This window comes from Chamaea fasciata, unplaced genomic scaffold (genome assembly GCF_029207755.1).
Source record: "Chamaea fasciata isolate MVZ Bird 193981 ecotype frontalis unplaced genomic scaffold, bChaFas1.0.hap1 SCAF_2, whole genome shotgun sequence".
NCBI classification, from domain to species: Eukaryota; Metazoa; Chordata; class Aves; order Passeriformes; family Sylviidae; genus Chamaea; species Chamaea fasciata.
Window position 1 is genome coordinate 104,672,495 of NW_027094087.1, and position 20,436 is coordinate 104,692,930.

The 20,436-nt window shown below is 38.2% G+C and overlaps 1 protein-coding gene and 1 long non-coding RNA gene across 2 annotated transcripts in view; one reads left to right on the top strand and one right to left on the bottom strand.

Annotated features, from left to right (window-relative positions):
- The window catches only part of IL1RAPL1 (interleukin 1 receptor accessory protein like 1), a 678,979-nt gene that overhangs the window by 15,712 nt on the left and 642,831 nt on the right, over nucleotides 1-20,436 (top strand). The window lies entirely within an intron of this gene.
- Nucleotides 2,069-4,385, bottom strand: LOC136286109 (uncharacterized). The gene is made up of 3 exons (XR_010719765.1): nucleotides 4,065-4,385; nucleotides 3,685-3,758; nucleotides 2,069-3,188 (listed from the first exon to the last, which is right to left on the bottom strand). It is a non-coding gene; the product is annotated as an uncharacterized lncRNA (long non-coding RNA).

Here is a 20,436-nt window from a genome sequence, read left to right on the forward strand (position 1 = left end):
ATGTCTGCTTCTGAAAAATGCACTGACCTATAAATTGTCCTCCAGTAGCCATCCCCAGACTAGACAGGAGTTGCCAGAAGAAATTTGTAGAAAGATGTCTTCTGAATGATGGGTGTTTGCACAGTTAAGCTGAGTAAGAAGGCAGCTATTCAAAGCCTCTTTTTAAAGGTTTCCTGTTAGATCTTTTTTTAAAAAATACAGTTTTCTATTTCTAGAATATGAATTAACATAAATCCCATATGAGATATATTTAATTTCTTTATTTCTGTCTAGTTATTTCCATGTAAAACAGGACACTGTAGGAACAAAATACTAACCACCACACGAATTTATAGTTACGTGTTCCTGGTGCCACATTAAATTTTACCCAAATACAGTAAAATTGTTCAGCAGACAATTCCCGAAACAAGTTATCTTTGTATTTATTTTTAAAGGCTGATTTTACAACGATTCATAAACTTTATTTTCAGCTGTTTATCATTTGTTTCTCAGGATATACTCCAGTTTTTAATATATACACCCACTCTTAGGAATAGAGGACAACAGGGCCTTATTGTTATGCAGTCCCTACTCTCTCTTAAAACAGTTTTCTTTTAGGCTTGTCCTTCTAATCTGGTTTCTGCTTTCAAGGCCTAAATAGTTGCTGGACAGCTCAGATTCAGTGCCCTTTAATTGACATGACTTTTCCTCTGACTCATGTCTGTTCCCTGATGGTATACAGAAAGAAACCATAACTTCTCTGATATTTATCACAATAAGCAAAGCTAAAATATTCCATTCCAAATGGACTTCTGTTCCCCTTGTGTGATTTAACAGTTGCCTTTGCACTTGTGGTCTGAGTTCTTTTGGAGAATACTGACCAGAAGCCTCTCCATTATGCTAGAGGAGGTCTTGCTAGTGCTGTTTGCTTTCCCACACACCTGTCTTCAAATGCAGATGCTAAATTTGCAGCTTCTCAGTAATATGTCATTCTGGTTTTTCACTTAAGATATTGTACTTATTGCATGCAGGTTTTCTGACAGCCGTGCTTTGCTGTCAGTCTGTGGCTGCCCCAGCTTGTGATGCTTTACCACTCTAACTAAAGTGTGTATTTAGTGCTGAGAATCTACCCAGAATCTGAACAGAAGCAAGAATTATTGCCCTCTCTGCTCTTGTAAGTGTTCTTAACAGTGAGCTTTCTTCTGGCAGTGTGGGGAATGGAATTAATTGTTCATAAGCTGGCTTAAAAATTCATCCTGGTACCAGAGTGCTGGAATATTTCAGTGCTATTTCATAGCATATATTATGCAGGATATCATGGTAGCTACTAGCATATAGGTATGTAAGATTGAACAGGTCATTCTTGCTCATGGAATCTGAGTACGTTCACTGGATCACCAGAAATAGTGGTATGTCTGAAGCTCAGACCTCATTGAAAATATCTTCCCATAATAAGATGCTATATTTCTCATTGGTTCCTATAGTTATCAGATACTATTTAAAAATACCCTCCTCTCAGCTCTAAAACCATGCCAGCAAATCTGACATTTTAATGCAAGTCACAAATGCAGCTAAGAAAAATTTTATTCTTTTTTTTTTATTTCAGACCTACAGAAACTTCACATGGCATATGTTTAGAGATGCAATACTCAGACACTTCATTATTAAAAAGTCAAGAAAGGGAAGAACAAACCACTTGGCATAGGAGGAGTACTAGCCTTCAAAAAAAAGGGATTCTAGGAAAGTCAAGTGATGGTAAAGTGTAATATCAGCATAATTTTAAGTAATAAACCCCCAAGATTTGGCTCAGTTTAGCTGGGAGTCATGCAAATGAGCCTTTGTAGAGCAGTTGCATGTTTAGAGCAATTGTAGAGCAAACCCTGTGTTTAATGTCCTAAATACTTTGTTTGTGGTTCCTCAGCCTTATGGTCTCATCATATACCAAATTTTTGTGAAAAACCACTTCAACTTACATGCAATTCAGCTTTACTGAGGACGTAAAATTACAGTATAGCCAGTGTGAAATAGGATCATCAATGATGGTGGCATCTGTCAGATGCAAGAATAAAACTACATTATGAACCCCCAGCCATGATTGTATCATTCATTTGCATAACCAGTGTTAAAAAATCCAGTTATGTTAGGCACTTAGCATTTCAGAATGGCCTTTAAGCACAGGAGTGAGGCTAGGAGGGGGCACCAGATAATTTTAAATTGTAGGATTAAGATGCCAGAAACCATCTGGATAAGCAGCCGTGCCTGCAGTGGTGAATACAGCAGATCCATGGACCACTCCAGTCCCCCTCCAAACCATAGCTATGCCAGGGAGAGCACTAGCAGGGAGTGCAGTGGGAATGGCTGCAGATCCAACATTTGAGCTTTCTTCCTGGCTCTATTTCCTGTTGTACTAGTGCAGCCAGGGAGTCTAGCTGACTGCAGAAATGTAATATACAGTTAGTTTAAAAAGGACTTCAGAGCACTGACCTCACACCACTTACACACCAGAAGTTCCAAGCTAATAACTCCCAACATCCTATAATTAATTAGAATAAAAAAAGCCCTAGAAATTATGATGTGCCACAGAAAGAGAGCAGGAGAAATCAAGGGCATTAAGGGTGTCCTAGTATATATATATATATATGGTGCAATGGTGAGAGTACGGACGTAAAATTCTTTATGAAAGTAAATTAAGAAGTTTAAAAGAAAAAAAATACTAAAGCTATAATATAGGAACAAGTCCCATGTTGCATAAAAATGGTATAATTTTTCTTCATTAATGTGTAAGATGGGAAAGGACAGATGGGAAAAAGCAGTCCAGAAACAATATGCTATTAGCTACATCAGAAAAAGGAGATCCAAATGAGACACATCTAGGTGGGGAACACTTTCACAGGCCCTTCTGTCTCACCACTGGGCACGTAGAGAAAATTGCTCTTACTAATCTCAGGTATATTTAATCAGCTAAGCAGAGGTGTATTCATCCTGGCACAAGATGTAATAATTGCCCAAGGAAGCAGCAGGAGGAGGAAGGATTGCTTTAAGGCTGTTGCAGAACTCTGGAGGAGCTAGGCAGGGGTGAAAGTATTTCCAGAAGAACAAGGGCACTGATTTTTCAGGCTTATGTCTTCTCCCCATCACTTTAGGGTAAAAGTGTTTGGGAAGTGCTAGTAGTTATACACCCACGTCAAATGAGTCTCCCCAGACACCACCTGAAGAAAAATGACAGGAAAGAAATAGATGCCTGTTAAATTTTATTTTGGTTTGATTTTACTTTGCACTGCGGAAATTAGTATTGTGCATTTAATGAAGTTAATAGATGTGAGGTTAATGTGTTCACAACATTTACACATAATTTTGAATATTTTCAAGGTAAACAGAATACACATTTCTGTATCACTAGAGGAAACAAACTACGTGTAGAACACAGGAAATTAGTATGTTTCCCCAAGCAGTAATTTTACAAAATTTCTTTTCCAGTTTCTAAAAAAAGAGAGGATTTATATTGCTCCATGAAGTAAAGTTTAAACCACTCTTGTATAGAAAAAAAAAAAAAGGTGAAATATATTTTTGATGAAGTATGATGTTCTTAGTACATGAGATTCCAAAGGGAATTAATGCACTTTTCTCTCAAATAATTACTCCAAAATTTATAAAAACAGAGAACAGAGCACTCTGAAGAACAACTCAAAAAAACCAACAAAATACCTCAAATCCACCTGGTTTTGTGTTGGTTTGGCCCTGGCTTGATGCCAAAACTGTTCTGTCACTCCCCTCCTGAGCTGGACAGGGAAGAGAAAATAAAATGAAAGGCACATGGGCTTGAGAGATAAGGACAGGGAGAGATCACTCAGCAGTCACTGTCATGGGCAAAACGGACTCAACTTGTGGAAATTAATTGAATTTATTACCAGGTGAATCAGAGTAGGATGTCGAGGAATAAACTCAGATCTTAGAAAACACCTTCCCCTCACCCCTTTCTTCTTCCTGCGCTCAACTTCATTCCTGATTTCTCTGCCTGCTTCCTTCCAGGGGCACAGGGAATGGGAGCTGTGGTCTCTGTTGGTCCTTCCTACTCAAATTCTTACCCTACTCCAATGTGGGGTCCCTCCCACAAGAGGCAGTCCTCAATTAGCTTCTCCAGTGTGAGTCCTTCCCATGGGCTGCAGTTCTTCACAAACTGCTTCACCCTTGTCTCTTTCCAAGGGGTGCATTCCTTCAGGAGAAGACTGCGCCGGTGTGGGCTTTTTCTCCATAGGTCCACAGGTCCTGCCAGGAGCCTGCTCCAGCATGGGCTTCCCACAGGGTCATAGTCTCCCTGGGGCATCCACCTGCTCTGGTGTGTGGTCCCTCTGTGGGCTGCAGGTGGATTTCTGCTCCATCAGGGACCTCCATTGGCTGCAGGGGCACAGCTGCCTCACCATGTTCTTCCCCACAGGCTGCAGGGAAATCACTGCTCCAGCACCTGGAGCACCTCCTCGCCCTTCTTCACTGACCTTGGTGCCTGAAGGGATGATACTCTCACATATTCCTCTCTTTGGCTGTTGTTGCACTGCATATTTTTTCCTTTTCTTAAATACGTTATCCCAGAGGTGCTGCTGCTGTCACTGGTGGGCTTGGCCATGGCCTGCAGTGAGTCTGTCTGTCTTGGCTGGCTTTGGCTCTGTCAGACAAGGGGGAAGCTTTTGGCAGCTTGTCAGAGAAGCCATCCCTGCAGCCCCCCCACAACCAAAACCTTGCCACTTAAACCCGGTACATCTGGGTCAGAGTGAATGTTGCTCTGGGCTGAATGCTAATTAGGCTGAACGTCGGAGAATGTTCTGAATTGCATGAGCTGTGGTGGGCTCTGTCTGCCTTAGCACTTTGGTTTGAAACAGTAGCACAATCTTGAAGGAAATCCCTTGGTTGTTCCCACTTCCCACATGTCAGTTTAGTTTCCAGGGCAGCTTTTGTATGATGTGAAACAGGTGGCCCTGCAGAACAGAGAGCACTGTTGGCAGCTCCCTTCCCCTCTGCAGCAGCAGAGTTTGGATCCCCAGCAGGCATGTGTGGGTCGAAGTCCCAGGCTGAACTTCCAGCCAGCCTGGAGCTGGTTCCAAGGACAAGATAAAACCTATTCTGAAGTGCAGTCTACTACACAGTGCAGAAATTGGGGATTACATGCCACATGATTTAATGCAATTATTGTTTCCCTCTCTTTGCCAGGAATTAGCTGATAACATGGAAGGGGTATGGTTTGGTTTTTGGGTTTCAGATTATTTTGAATTGTTGCTGTTAAAAAGGAGGGAAAAGCCCAATGATATGAAACCAGGATAAGTGGAGAGAAGGTAATTTTTGTGGATGCTGGTAAAAGCATTAAGGATATCATATGTAGTGCAGTAAAATAAAGTAAATTGAGTTGACTGAAGAAGCGCCTTTACCTTTATGGAAGAAATTAGTTTCCTAGTAAAAAATGAAAATGAGTAAATAAGTAAATTTCAACAAGGTACTGCTGTGTGGGCTAATCTTTCTTAAGTGCTCAGCCTGAATTTTTTTTCTAGAGCTGCCATTGCTGCTGTTAAATCAGGAACATCAGCTGTGGGCATGCACATTCCAGCCTACCCATCTAGCCCTTCTGGCTTAAAGGAGGCTTCTTCAGATGGTCCGTAAATCTGACAACCAAATTTTCTTAAGCAGAATTTGGTTTAGAAATTTGACCCAGTTTTGCAAATAATTTTAAAAGAGCTGAAATGACACTTTGGCTCAGGAAGAAAAGAATATTAAAAAACCCCTGAAAATAGGAAGAGGAGATTTACACATTTCACAGCACTATTTTGTCAGTTTTTGTAAGAAATGCATTATATAATACAGCCCTTTAATCCATAACAAGATTAAAAGTAATTGTTTTCCCATGTTCTGCTTTCCTCTGAAGCTGGTTCAGTACATATCCCATTGTGTGTGTAATATTGCATTATTTAGTAAAATCCTCAGATATTGAACAGCTGTTTGTTGGATTTGACCTGCGACATTGGAGTAATGGCACTACAAAGACAACAGGTTTTGGCAGCTGTAATTTCTGTACAGCTGAACTATGATATTTGCAATAATGTGTTGCTTGCAAAATTACATCTGCTTGGTTTTGTTTCTGACTGTTTTTAAAGTAGTACCATTTATTAGACCTAAGAAATTTTGGAGATGAGTGCACATTATAATGAGTTTGTGTTCATTGCATTATACATTTCATATCCAAATCTAAATTTGGTGTTCTAAAGTGGTCTGTAGAATTTAAGAACTACTTGATAGTCAATGCTGTCTTAATAGGAAATGGGGTATTCATAGTAAAAATACAATGCAGGTGTTAAATTTTGCATTTTCTTTTGTAAACATATATTGCATTTTATTTCAAATGGCACTTATCCCTGTTATTTTAATTGCAGTAATAGAGTCCGAGATGCATTTTTTAGAATTTAATGCCAAGAATTAATTGACATAAACTCTATTCACTGCTTAACTCTAAACTGTTATTTGTCTTAATACGGTTAGTTGTCGGTCGTTCCTTCACTGAAGGGAAGAGATGTTAGATTAGGAGCTGGAAGATGGCGACTTGAGGAGACTTCACCAGCTGCATAGACAAACAAGGCTTACTTTATTATTGCCTTAATAACAGCTATTGAGGCCTGAGTACAGAGCAGCTCCTTGGCACCTCGTTCCCATAGTGCAGGGAACATCCCATCCTCCCGTTAAGTGGTCTTCTCAGTTACTCTTCACTTCTCCGGCCTGTTTTTTATTGCTTTCCAGCCATCCTCTAGTCTCACTAAACAAGTTCCTAAGCAAATACAATAAAACTCTTCCAAAATATAAAAACCGTCCAGGAGGTGGATGCTGCTCCATGGCCTCTTGCTGGAGGTGAACTTTTCACCCCCATTGAATAGCTCCTGGAGCTAAAAAATCTGCAAGGTTGATTCTCCGTGTATTTATTTTTGTTTAGTTTCTAAAGAAGGTTTTGTATTAGCCAAACTGTGTTTGCATTAGTCAAAAATAAGTAAATTTACCTGTATCATAAACTCTTGACCTTTTTTGTATTTTCTTGATATATTGCTTAGTATTGTCAGAGTCCTGACACCCTGATATGATGTATTTCCAAACAGAAATTTTTACCATGACAACCATTTTGATGACTTAAAGAATCCTAATTCATGGTAACCAAAAAGGAATTTTTTTAAAGAATATTTTATATGAAAGTAAGGAACAAAATTTAACTCCCTGAAAGTCTTGTAGAACAAGAGTGAAAACATATTTGAGTATTACACAAAACAGTTGAAATAGTTCTAATAAATAGGTTTTTTTGGTCTTGTTCACATATGAAAAATATAGAATCTGTGCTTAACTATTCAATAGTCATTCAGAGAAATCTGTGCTTGATCAATATTCTTGACAAAGGTTGATTAATATTCATTGTGCTTCACAGTGAGCAATCTAGAAAGAGGTGATGGATCAGTTTGCAGTCCTGGAACTAAAGATAAGACTGTAGCAGTCTGAACTTAGCCAGCCTGTCTTCAGTTAATAATTCCTAGTTAACTCTTTTTGATTTTTAGCTGTAACTGAGTTTGATTGTATCTGTTGAGTAGAACAAGGGATTTTGTTTTTGTTCTTAGATGTGAAAGAATGATTCAACAGGTTGCCAAGTGCTCTGGCATTCGTGCAACAGAACACATGCTCAAGTCCTTAAATGCCTTCACTCAAGCCTTCAGTCGTTCTTGTTTAGAGTTAAGCAGATGAAGAACATTTTTGCTGGAGATATAAATAAATCATCCTAGCATGTTTCTCTGTAAATTAGTATACTGGATTAGTCTTGTTTTATTTACTTTGCTGCCTTAGGCCATTTGACAGAATCACTCTAGCTTCTTCGATTTTGATTAATCAAGGATGGGGACATGTTTGGTGGTTCCATGTTACTATCACTAAACAGAGCAAGTGGCTTGCAATGTCTGATCCTGGAGAACATTATTTTTCAGTATTCAGATTGGAAAGAGCTTGTATAAGACTTTCTCAAATACCTCTTGCTCAAGTTGCATTTTTTGTTTAAGGTGGTCTGTTTGTGCTCTCAAAAATGATTCAAATATATTATTTTACAAGTTGGTTTTTTATTTGTATAGCTAATGGGAAATGCAATACATTTCTTAATGATAGATTTGAAAATTAGAGGACACTTGAGTTCTGCAAAATGATGATTTTTTTAAAAAATTTTGTTTACAAACCTCAGAAAGGTAAAATTTTCCTGATTTAGTTTGTTACGATTTTTTTTCTCAGTCTGTTGAAACAGCCCCCATTATCCTGTTAAAAATCTTTAATGACACCTGCAATTAGTTGTTCCTGCTGGTTTTATCATCTCTATGCTGCAATGGTGTGCCATACATTTAAGTATGACAGATGTAATATAGGTATCTATGTTTGCTATTGCTTTTTCAATGTAGATTTATCTCTTTGCAGAGATAGTGAGGCAGTGAAACAAGGTAATGGAAAGCAAAACAGGAGGTGAAGAAGTGAGGACTGTGCTGTGTGTGCCTCCTTCACTCCACTTGACAGTGTGAGAGAGGAAGGGCTAAGGGCAAGCAGTGCAGTGATCTGAGCTGGAAGGAGACCAGGCTCACTCCTCCTTCCCCCATGCAGGAGCATCCCAGGAATCCCCAGAGCTTGCTTGTAGCGTGACAGATGATGTCGGAAAAGACAGTTTAAAATAAAACAAGAGGCAGTGTCTGTTAGATGCATCTATTTATAGTTTAGGTAAATATGTTCATCTCTTCATTGATGTCTTTGAAAAACAGTGTGGATCATTACAATTAACATATAAATATCAGCTTGGCTTTCATGTGTTGGCTTGGAGCCAGCTCTGTGAGTTTTTAATGGTGCTGCCAAGTTTATAAGGTTCTCTCATGTAACTGAGGTTATTCATGTGGATAAGTGGTTATAGGGCCAAAGCCTGGTGTCTTTGCAAGCACATAGCAAGGCCTTTAAAAGAGGTTTAATGGCAGAACTAACAGACAGTTCCTCCAGTCTGAGTGCTTTGTTACTGGTGTAGCTGATAATATTTGATAATTAATGGCACTTAATAAGTGAGAAATTCCCTTTTTTTTTTCCATGCAGAAGGAATATAATATTCAGGTTTTGTATTCAGTGAGCTTCTGTTTACCTTTAATCAATGGTAAAAGAAAAATATAAAGACAAGACACAAAAAAGATAGCTGTTCCTTCCTGCCAGTAAATAACTGGGTTGCAAGCATTAGTGCAACAGTATGGCAGAGAGTTTGTTTGTTTGTTTTTGTTGTAGGCTGGGTTCACAAAACAGCTTAATTGAAATTCAGTACAAGTTAGGTTTCTTTTGTGTAGGCCTAAATTGGTAATGCTCAGACTGAAAGGTATTCGAGGATGAGGATGAACTGTTTGTGGAGAGCCTGTCATGAGGGTGCACCTTATGCACTAACAATGCAAACAGTAATATTTGAAGAAACAGGATGTTTTCATGTATGTTTTTCTACTAATGTTTTACAATTGGTACTTTGGAAAATAGGAAAATATATTTTTAAAAAATCAAACACATATACTTGACATGCTCAAGCATTCAAATATGCTCGTTTAAGAAGATGGAAGAGATCTTCAAAATTTTATTCTACAGCCTATGTTTACAGTTTTTTAAATGAGAATTTATATATTAAAAAAAAGCAGAACAGATCAAGATATCTATGCTGCAACAGAGAAATTCTAGTAACATGCACTAAAATATTAATGAACCATGATGCTTCATTGGTTCCAAATTTATTGTAAAGCTGCTTAGTGGTTTTTGCTGTCCAGGAATATGCATACATCCTACCTTATCTACCAAGTTCATGCAAAATTTGATCAATATTTAGCGACTGATTTAAAATACATACAGGATTTCGTGGACAACAAGGATCTTCAGCTTTACCTTTCTTTAAAAGGCATGAAATCATGTAAATTCTACAAGGTACCATGCAGACAATTTTGAAGTATGCTATCCCACAATATTTTCCTTAATGTTTATTGTTGTTTAGACAAACGTTTTTATTATTCCCATATTTGGATGTTTACACTTAAGTCTTCAAAGCATGCAGTATGACATTTACAAAAGTTTATGAAAGGCAGGTCGTTCATGACTAGCAGTCTCCTATGGTATGGTGATGCTATGTAAATGAGGAAAAGGCTATGGATGTTGCCTAACTACAGTTCAGTAAAGCATTTAAAAATGTCTCCCACAGCATTCTCCTGGGGAAACTGACTGTTCATGGCTTGGTTGTGTTCACTGTTCACTGGGTAAGAAAATAGTTGGATGGCAGATCCCAGAGATTGGTGCAGAATGGAATTACATCCAGCTGGGGTTGGTTCCCCAGGGCTCACCACTGGGGCCACTCCTGTTTAACATCTTTATCAATGATGTGGACAAGGAGATTGGGACCATGCTCAGGCAGTTTGCAGATAACCCCACACTGGGCAGGAGTGTTCATGTGCTGGAGAGCAGGAAGGCTCTAAGGAGTGATCTGCACAGATCTGCACACAATCTGGGATTAATGGGCCTAGGCAAATTGTGTGAGTTTAAACACTTGGATGTGAGCTTGGATCACAAACCCATAAATAAAGAGTGGCTGAAAAGCTGCCCAGTGGAAAATGACCTGAGGAGGCTGGTCAACAGCTGGCTGATGATGAGCTGGATGACCTGGAAGGCTGCCCAGGGGGCCAAGAAGGCCAGTAGCATCCTGGCCTGAAACAGTGTGGCCAGCAGCACCAGGGAAGGGACCATCTTTTGAGGCTGCACATCAAATCCTGTGTTTAGTTTTGGGCCCTTCTCTGCAAGGAAGACATGGAGGTGCTGGAGTGAGTCCAGAGAAGGGCAACAGAGCTGATGGAGGTTCTGGAGCACAGGTCCAGAAGAGAAGTTGAAGGACTTGGAGGGGTTTAGCCTGGAGAGAAGGAGGCTCAGGGGGGACCTTATCAGTCTCTACAACACGCTGAAAGGAGGGTGTAGTGACGTAGGGGTTGTCTCTTCTCCCACATTAACAAGGGACAGGACAAGAGTAAGTGGGCTCAAACTGCACCAGGTGAACTTTAGATTGGGTAATAGGAAATGCTTCTTCTCTGAAAGGGTTGTCAAATGTTGGAACAGGTTGTCCAGGGAAGTGATTGAGACACTTCAGGAGTGTGTTCAAGAGGTGTCTGAATGTGACACTCAGGGACATGATTTAGTGATGGATTTAGCAGTGGTGAGTTAACAATTAGGCTCGATAGATCTTAAGTCCTTTCCAGTCTAAATGATTCTGTGAAATATTACAGGCTAGAGTTTGTTTTACAGTAAAGGAATCATATATACCAAGCCAAAGTATCATGAAATTGGTGACGCAGAGGTTTGAAAAGAGAGAGATGTGCCTCCTGTTAGTGAGCTATGCCCTAGAGTGGTACTTTGGCTGGAACATATGACATGTAGTTTATCAGAATTTAGATATCTTCTGCTGTTCTTCTACCATGACATACATTTTTGAATAGGCTTTGGGATCAGAGGCAGATTCCCACATCTTCCTAGTAAGTGCCAGAAAATGAAGCTGGCACTGCTAGGTACTAATAGATATATTTACAGAAATAGTATAAGTAATAGCAGGAATTTGTTCCTCACAGTAGCAAGATAAGACTTTGCTCCAGGTTTCAGGAATTTTAGGAAGAAAACTGGATTCTCAAAGTGCTGTAGTTACACAGATCACATCAAACTCAAAATAACACAAAATACTGAGATACCTTTCCCCATGCTGAGGATGAACAGTTACAGCATGACTTTCAAGAGATGCTTAGGCAAGGTGGGAATTAACCTCTCCCAAATGCAAACATTTGTAGACTGATTTTTTTGGGAGATAATGTAAATTGAATTATTTGCTTACACCTTATGCATATAGGGGTTGATTTTTGCTGTTTGTTTCCATCTCTCACCACTTTTTAAATCACTTTGCTGTTTATTTTGGGCTTTCTAATTATTTCCCTTATGAAAAATATGTACTTTTCTATGCCAGAACATGACAATTGCAAATATTGAACTATCTTCTACCAGATAAAACTTCTATTTCAGCATATGTTAACATTTTACTGTCTGCCATACTGTGGCTCATTTTGGTTTCAACATATTAAAATGCCCTGCTTGATTTTTTCACACAGGACAATTATGATTTTTAATGTGGGGAGATAAGGCTTTCAGTACAACTTCTATAATTTCCTTTGAGGTCTATAACTTCATAAAAGTATCAGACCTGACTGTGTGGGTGCAGAACCAGTGGACTACACACTCCTGTAGAGAACAGCAGCTCCCCAAGGACAGGGTCCGCAGAGCTTAGTAAACATCTTAGAGTATCCTCACATCTGTCATCCTTACAGCCATTAGGGCTTGAACTTACGAACATAAAAATATTTATTATGTTATATTAGTTTTTCTGTAGGTAATACTCCACTTTGAGAGCGGGCAAGAACATTTTTTCCCCTCTATTGATCAAAGAGCTTTTATCAGAAAGGCTTATTTTCATGTAGTCATGTAAAAAGAGTTATGCCTAGGATCCAGAAAAGTTTATGCTTAGCTTTCTTTACATTCTGAATCAACATTGGCGTATACGTGAGGGTAAATCTGGGTATAGATAGATGGTAAAACTAAAATTATATAAAAATCAGTATGTACACACAGTGTTTGCAGACAACATTTTGGGGACAGGTAAAATCCTTACAGACTCCACTTCAGCACAGAATTGTAGAATGGTTTGTGTTGGAAGAGAACTTCTGGGATTGTCTAGGTCAACCTCCTAGGAAGGGTCATCATTAACCCTAGGTTACTCAAAGCTCACCCAATCTCACTTCAAGTCACAGAGCATCCACAGTTTCTCTGGGCAAACTCTGAATGTCTCACCACTCTCACTTAAAAAAAAAAAAAAAAAAAACCCGCAAAAAAAACCAAAGCAAACAAACATTATTGCAATCTAAATGTACTCACTTTTAGTTTAAATTTTTGCCCTTTGTATCTTTTGTTCTGAGAAACACAGAATGGTTGGGGTTGGAAGGGAGTTCTGGAGGTCATCTAGTCCAAGCTCTTGCTAAAGCAGATTCTGTTTCCTTATACACTACAAGGAAGTGAATCTTCTGCAACAGACCTGACCTTTGTGTTTATGCATGTCACCTCTGATGACTTTTCTGAGATGATTTTGGCTACTTGTCACTCCTGCTGGCACTAAAGATTCAATACAATTCAGGCAAAGCCACATGGTTTTCATTCTAGGCCCCTCAAATTCACTTCAGGATAAGGTACTGTTACTGCAAAAGATAGTAAGTAAGGGAGGGAAAAATATAGATTAAAGAGATGAGGAGGAGAGGAGCGGGCTGACTTGCATGTTCAGGAATGTATTTGCATAGCTGTCAATTCAAAAAGCCTTATTTCTCATTTAAAACCAAGAGGTTTTGACCTGAAAATAATTGTTAAGAAAATCATAATCATATCACAATATTTAAATAACTTCTCAGAGTAGAGATATCTTTTAAGTTGTGAATACAAGCAGCTATTACCTAGTTACACAAAATTAGAAAAAAAAGGTAAAACTACATCTCAGCTGATTGGTATGTTCATCTGCTCCCATGGCTACACCTTTCTGTACAGAGTTCCAAGGTTTGAGTTAAAGTTATTGTTTGAATAAAGATACAGTATTTTCTTTTTTTTTTTTCCTGACTTATATCCTTCATTCTTTTACTTTTCCATTCATTAGCTGACTTACCTTTAAAACATTTAGAGCTCAACTTCTCTGTTTTCTCTCAAGAGCAATAGTAGTGATATCAGTTATTTCCACTTCCAAAGTCTTTTAAAACCTGAGTTTTAGACTTGCTAGCCAGGATTCCAGTCTTTTCTCATAAAATTTACCTTTTATTGAAGAAAACACACATTTTGAGTGGACAAATTGTCATTGCATCCCCAGGTACTTCCCGCAGTGATTTCCATTGACTGGAGTACATGAGCTTGTGAAAACAGAGATGATCGACTGCACTGAATCAACAACACACTCATTATACTACCAGATGCTTTTATTTTCACATAGCAAGAGGAGTGTTGTGGACCACTGTTTTCTTTTTCTCCCAGAAGGATTTTTCAGTGTACTTATAATTCCAGAAATGAATGCTCTATTGCATATTTAAAGAAATTCCTGTCAAGACCTTCAGAAATACAGGCTGTGCTGCACAGACCCATTCTTTATGAATGTACTGAACTCTCAACATTTGTTTTAAGAGGTAATTCTGGAGAAAACCAACAACAGCAACAAGGAACAAACACCACCCCCTCCCTACCTTCTTCTCTCATGACAATAATATATTACCTGATTATGGCTTTTTGTAATCCATCATCCTTCATGTCTCACTGTATGAACACAAATAACACTACCTGAACATCATCCCTGAGAGGTTATTTCTGTGCTTTCTGTATGTTTACAAACAAAGTGTGTTGTTTTCCCTCACACATATGTTATTATCTTTCTCTAAGTACTTGTTACAAATCGACTGTAATTTATCAAGTGCCTGTAATGGATGTTGTGTATTTGGATATAGTTGGATTTCTAAAGGTCATGTTTATTACATCTTTGGGAAACCTATTGTAAAAGTTTATCAAAGCCTTTCAAAACTGCTGATGGGTGTGGGAATATCACCAGATTACTAATGCATTCTGCTTCTTCTGGTCTAGTCAGCAAGTGAGAAATGTAAAAAACCTGGTATTTTGTACTTCAGGTTGAAGCTAAAGCAAGAAGCACAGAATGAACATGTTCTCAGAAATAGTCTGTGTTCTGCTGAGCGCTAAGAAGCAAACACATGGATTGAAAAGTTATTGTTTGAATAAAGATACAATATTTTCTTTTTTTGCTATTCAGTCAATTTTTTTTTTTGTGGCGTCGTACATAAACTTTTAAATATTTACTCATTTTTCTTACTGTCCTGGATTAAATTCAGCTTTAGTACAAGAAGTGCCATCACATTAAGCTAAGGAAGACAGGGAGAAATATAGATTTCCACATCTGTTAGAGAATTTATAGAAGTCATTAGAGCTGTAATAACGTATAATTATATAGTTCTGACTGCAGTCAGAATCAAGACAAGTAAATGCTGGTATGCTAATAGCATTTCCAAAAAAAAAAAAAAAAAGAAAAAGAATCCTAGTCTTTTATTCCTTCATGCTCATCAAACAAGTCAGACAGTCACAGATGGATGCAAGAAGAGATGAATCTGTGAAAGGTCTCTTTTTGCAGAGTGGTCAAACAACCTGTCTGTGTCACTGTTCAGTTGGAAGGGAGTGTGAATGTTTCTAGTATTTGCTAGAAATGGAACCAAATTCAAAATATGAGCATGAAAAGTACTTTTTAGAATGTTTAACCAGGAAGAAGGAAATGACACTGCCTTCTTTACATGTAGAAGTGTCTCAGATTTATGTACTTATTCCCACCAAACTGGGGGCATTTTGGTCTTACACACTGCTGCGTTGCTTGGAGCGCTTCAGAGTCAGCCCTGAGATTGGCTGCTTGTGAGATGGGAGAAAATATTTACAGTTATGTACTTTCTTCTTGAATCTGAGCTTAAATGGAGATACACACATGAAGTCGTGTGAGAACCAAGAGCAGTGATTGCATGGCACCACCCAGAAGGGAAGTATATTTTCATTTCTTTTTCATGTATCATTTAGTGCTCAAGGCTTTCATTTTGCGTATCTCTTAAGTAATCAAGGTATACAGACAGAAGATAATTAATAAATAAATAAAAGGAGGCAAAGAAATAAAGAATGAAAAGCACAAAAGAAAAGTCAGTAGGTGAAGTACCAATTGGAACATTGTCACTCTCTTGAACTCATATCATACATCCTCGAGTTTCAGACATAATTTCTGTATCTTGTAATGAGAGGGGAGCAGAAAACAACAGCAGGCAATTACATTCAATCCTTGGAAATTCCAGCTTCTGCCAGTTAACTGGTATGTGATAGGATATCTAAGACTGAAAAGCTGACTGGAGGAAGGATCACTGTCTGGTCTGCAGCAACCTTCCATGGCCCTGAGAGTGTTGTGCTCTTTCATTACCTGGGGAATGACCAAAGCAATAGTGCCTTCATTTCTTACAGTAGTCTTGCTAAAATACTCATTTTAAATCCCCATTGTAATTTTACCTTAAAATTACGTGTTAAAATTGTTTAACACAGAAATATAATACTCTAGTATGACATCATTAGCACTGGCTGTTGTCATCAAACACAAATCTCTTCTGGACTGAGCACATCAGACCAGAGAATAGATAAATATAATAGGGACATCATCTCTCTGATCATTGCAATATGTTTAATAGTCCTTTGTCTTGTGTTACGTCTCTGAAAGGATCTTTGAAGGTAAAATCCATTTTCCATCTCCACCAAGGTCTTTCCTGTTTTCTTATCTGTACTTCAGTTGTGTAGACTGGCTTCTAATAAATATTTTTGATTTCTTTGTCATTCATTTTGGAATAAATACAATAAAACTGTATCTGTAACTGCCATATTAAACCTCATTTTGCAACATTGCATATTTCTAATATTTTTCAAAACATTAATCTAGTGGTGAGAAATTGAAAACGACACAATACTTTGGAAGAAACAAATGATCTTGAAGCTTTTGTTCCTGCCACAGAAACCTGGTGTCAGAGTTCACAAGATAGACACTTCACCTCAGCTGTAGAGAAAGCAAATTTGATAGAAATCACAGAAGCACAGAATGCTGAGTTTGGAGGAGACTGGGGGATGTCAACTGCTTGACCTTTGCTCCAGCAGGGTGAGTTGGAGCCATGTCCAGGTGGCTTTTTTAGTAACTCCAAGGTTGAAGATGCCACAGCCTCCCTGGACAACCTGTGCCAGAGCTGAGTCACCCTCATAGTGAAGGTGTTTCGTGATGTTCAGAGAGAACCTCCTGTGTTTCAGTTTCCTCCTATTGCATGTCCCTTAAGGAGAGCGTAACTCACCCAGACACCAACATTCAGGAGATGTATATGATGAGTTTCTTTGTGCTGTGCTTCAGGCATTCATACAGAACTAACATTTCACCTTCCTTCTGCATAGGTAAAGGAGAAGGTACTGTGAAGCAAGTGGCTGAACTTGATCACTCATATCCTGAATTGTTTCCTGCATTGCAGGATATTCTGAGTAATAATTCCTTAGTGGTACCTCTTGAATTTAATCTCCACTGGTTAAAACACTTAAGTATTGCTTGTAGCAAGAACTGAAATTCTGGGCTTATAGATGCGTACCATGGCTAAAAATAGTATCTATCCTGCCCAGCGTGTCATACATGGTATATTTTGAACAGTACAAGAATATTGTAGGGGAAAATGGTCAAGATACACCACAGTTTGGTGATTAAACCAGTATTCTGGCAGGAAAGGGATGTAAATTCAGTCTGCTCTCCAGTGTAAGTAGAGATGGGATCTTGGTTCTTGCCAGTTTTTAACTGCAACTTCCGTATTTCAACTTCAAAATCTTACCTTAGTTGTGGTCCCTAAATCCAAGAGCAGACTAAGAGTATTATCTTCTTCTTACCTTATCCTGAATGCAAGGCTTAAGATTCAGAAAGCACCTTCTTACATTCATGAGGAACCTGTTCATTTAAATCAGGCATGCAGACACTGCTAGGCCAGAGGTTGCCAAGTGGGAAACTCTATAAAACTTGGTTTGCAGTGACTGAGTGTCTTTGATGACTGGGATTTTTATCTTACTTGGTTCTGCCTTTCAGTATGGCACCATCTAAAGATGATTACCTTCTCTCCAAATATACAGTGCTAAAATCCTTTCCAGCTCTTAACACCTTCCAGCTCTTACCAGCCAGTCTGCAGATACCAGCTCCAGACTCCTGAACAAAGCACTTGCCTGCTGCAATTCAGTGTGTACCTTGCTTGGTCCCCCTTAGATGTAGAGTTTGATAAGACCAGAAGAGTGTTCATGAGATGATCACATATATGTGTATAGAGTCTCTTACATGGTCTTATTTCTGGTTTTTTGCTGCCTTCATGGCCTTTTGTCAGAGTTGACAGGTACTGATAACATGTTGGTGTAGTTATGTAGAAGTATGTACTAGATCTAGCCATTAGTGGAAACACATTCCTTTATCTACAAATCATCTGCAGTATTACAATGTCAAATTTTAGATACACCTAAATTTAAATTTATGAGATATAAGTTTTGAGGTTAAGCAACTTAAATTGTCATGACAAGAAATATTTACTAATAGGCTAACTTTTTGAAAAGGTTCTAAAAAGTCTAGTGACCTTCATGGTGACTGATAGGCTGCCAGTCAGAGGCATCCCTTTCCCTCTTTACGCCACTCCCACCAAGAGAAGCCAGCAAAAAAAAGGCAGTAGGTGTGGTATTCAACCCCAGACTTAGAGACTACATACAAAGCTCTTCTCCTATGAATGTCCCAGTAGAAATGCGGCTAGACAACGGTCTAACTGAATTTAGAAATTATGCAGAGCATTGTCCTCTCTGGTCTTCCACACTTAACTCATGCTTACAACTTTCTTTAGGCGCACTGTCTACCCGTTCCTTGACACTATTTAACATTAGGAAGAGAATGTTTCCCAGTGACAAAAATGAAAATTGTCTTACCATCTAATAATGAGATGTAACTTCCATAGAAAATGATGGTATCTTTTTTCTGCATAGACATTGCCTCATGCAGCCTATACTTAAGTAAAGGAGTGATGTAATCATGAGGAATATTAGTACAAGGTGAAATGAAAAAGTAGAACTAGTCTTAGTTATTCCTCAACTGTGAAGCCTACTCTATGGTCTTCTCATTAATGTCTAGAATGCAAACAAGAGAAAAGCTGAGCAACAAAAAGTCATTTAATTTGTTTTGACTGAAAACATTTCTTTAAATTATTTAATTTTATCCAAGCTGTTTAAGCACTAGTGGAAACAAAACATGCTAAAAAAAGCTTCATAGTGTTTCAGTTCAGATAGGATAGTAAGGAAGCATTTTCTTCATCTTTAAACATGGATATATGAGAGATATAACACAGAGGGTGGAAACAAAGGTCCTGCATTACAAATTTGTTTGGATTAATCATGCCTTTTCTGTGAAAATGTTTTAATGTAATTAAATGTGAACCAGTTTCAAGCAATTTTTTAGCTATTTGGTTTATGTTTGATAATAAACAAATGATTGTAATTAATGGAGGAGTGAACTTTTCAGCACATCCACCTGGGAGCTAACAGACTGAAATAAAAAACTCTCCCAGTTTTGTAGGTCAAGGTGTATTCAGTCAACCCAGTAACAGCCCTAGATATTTTTTTATAACTGACTGTATAATCCTGATAAATGATCAGTAGTCTCTAGGTTGGAGCATTATCTAACACTTTACAGGCAGATAATGCATTTTGTACTTTCAGTTGCCTTTGATAAGCACTATTTATGTCATGGCAAAAGTCAGTCTAGTGGATTTTGCTTCTGATGATCTTGCTGTTGTCTTTACTGCTAAGGAGCCATAATGTAATAATTTCTATTGGAACTATGAGAATTTTTTAAAGAACGTAAAGTGAAGAATATGCCAAGCTGCTATTTAAAAGATGTCCCTGGTCTGATTTTGGCAACCTGGAAAACAAATAGAGATTCTCAATGGGATCTTTTGTAAGGTAGTCCTTGAAGATACTGTAGGAGTGCTATGGTTTTGAAAGGGTATTTTAGCTTCAAATAACTAAGAGTACATACATTTAGCACATAATGTATCTACATCCTGAAGTAGTGGGTTTTTTTAAGAAGAAGTCATGAAAGAGAAACTGATTGAAAACTAAGATCACATGTCCAATATTTAAATTTGACTACTACAGAAGTTTCTTTAGGATAAAAAAAATTCCTTTTTTTCTGTTGATATTATCTCACTGGTTGAATACATTTAGCAAAGAAAAGATTGTACTTTCCAGTGCTTAAAGGATGGGTAAGATTCTTGGGGCTTAGAGGAATAGGGATAGAAAGATTCAGTAGGTGGCACTCTTTCCTTTGAATATTTTCACACCAAAATCTCTTAAGTTGCTTTTGTAGGCTGGTGCCTTTTAAAATGACCTTACAATAAAGAGGTGCCCTCAAGTGGTTAGTCTAGATTGGATGGGAGGCTTTAGAAACACTGTGCTTGCCCTAACCAATTATTATATCAGAAAATATACTCTAATGACTTCCATTTCCTCAGTTGTGTCAGTTGGTTATCATTCCTTTTCCAAAATATGGAGAATTGTTGTTCTCCTTGAAACAGTGGCATTATCTCTCAACAGTTACTGCAATGAATTTAAGAAAATGCAGGTCCTTGTAACACCGTAGTTATGATACCATGCATTGGTTGTTTTTTAGGATCACTGAACAATGAGTGAATTGCAAAAGCTCAGTATTTTTTTGTCTAGATAGGACCTGTA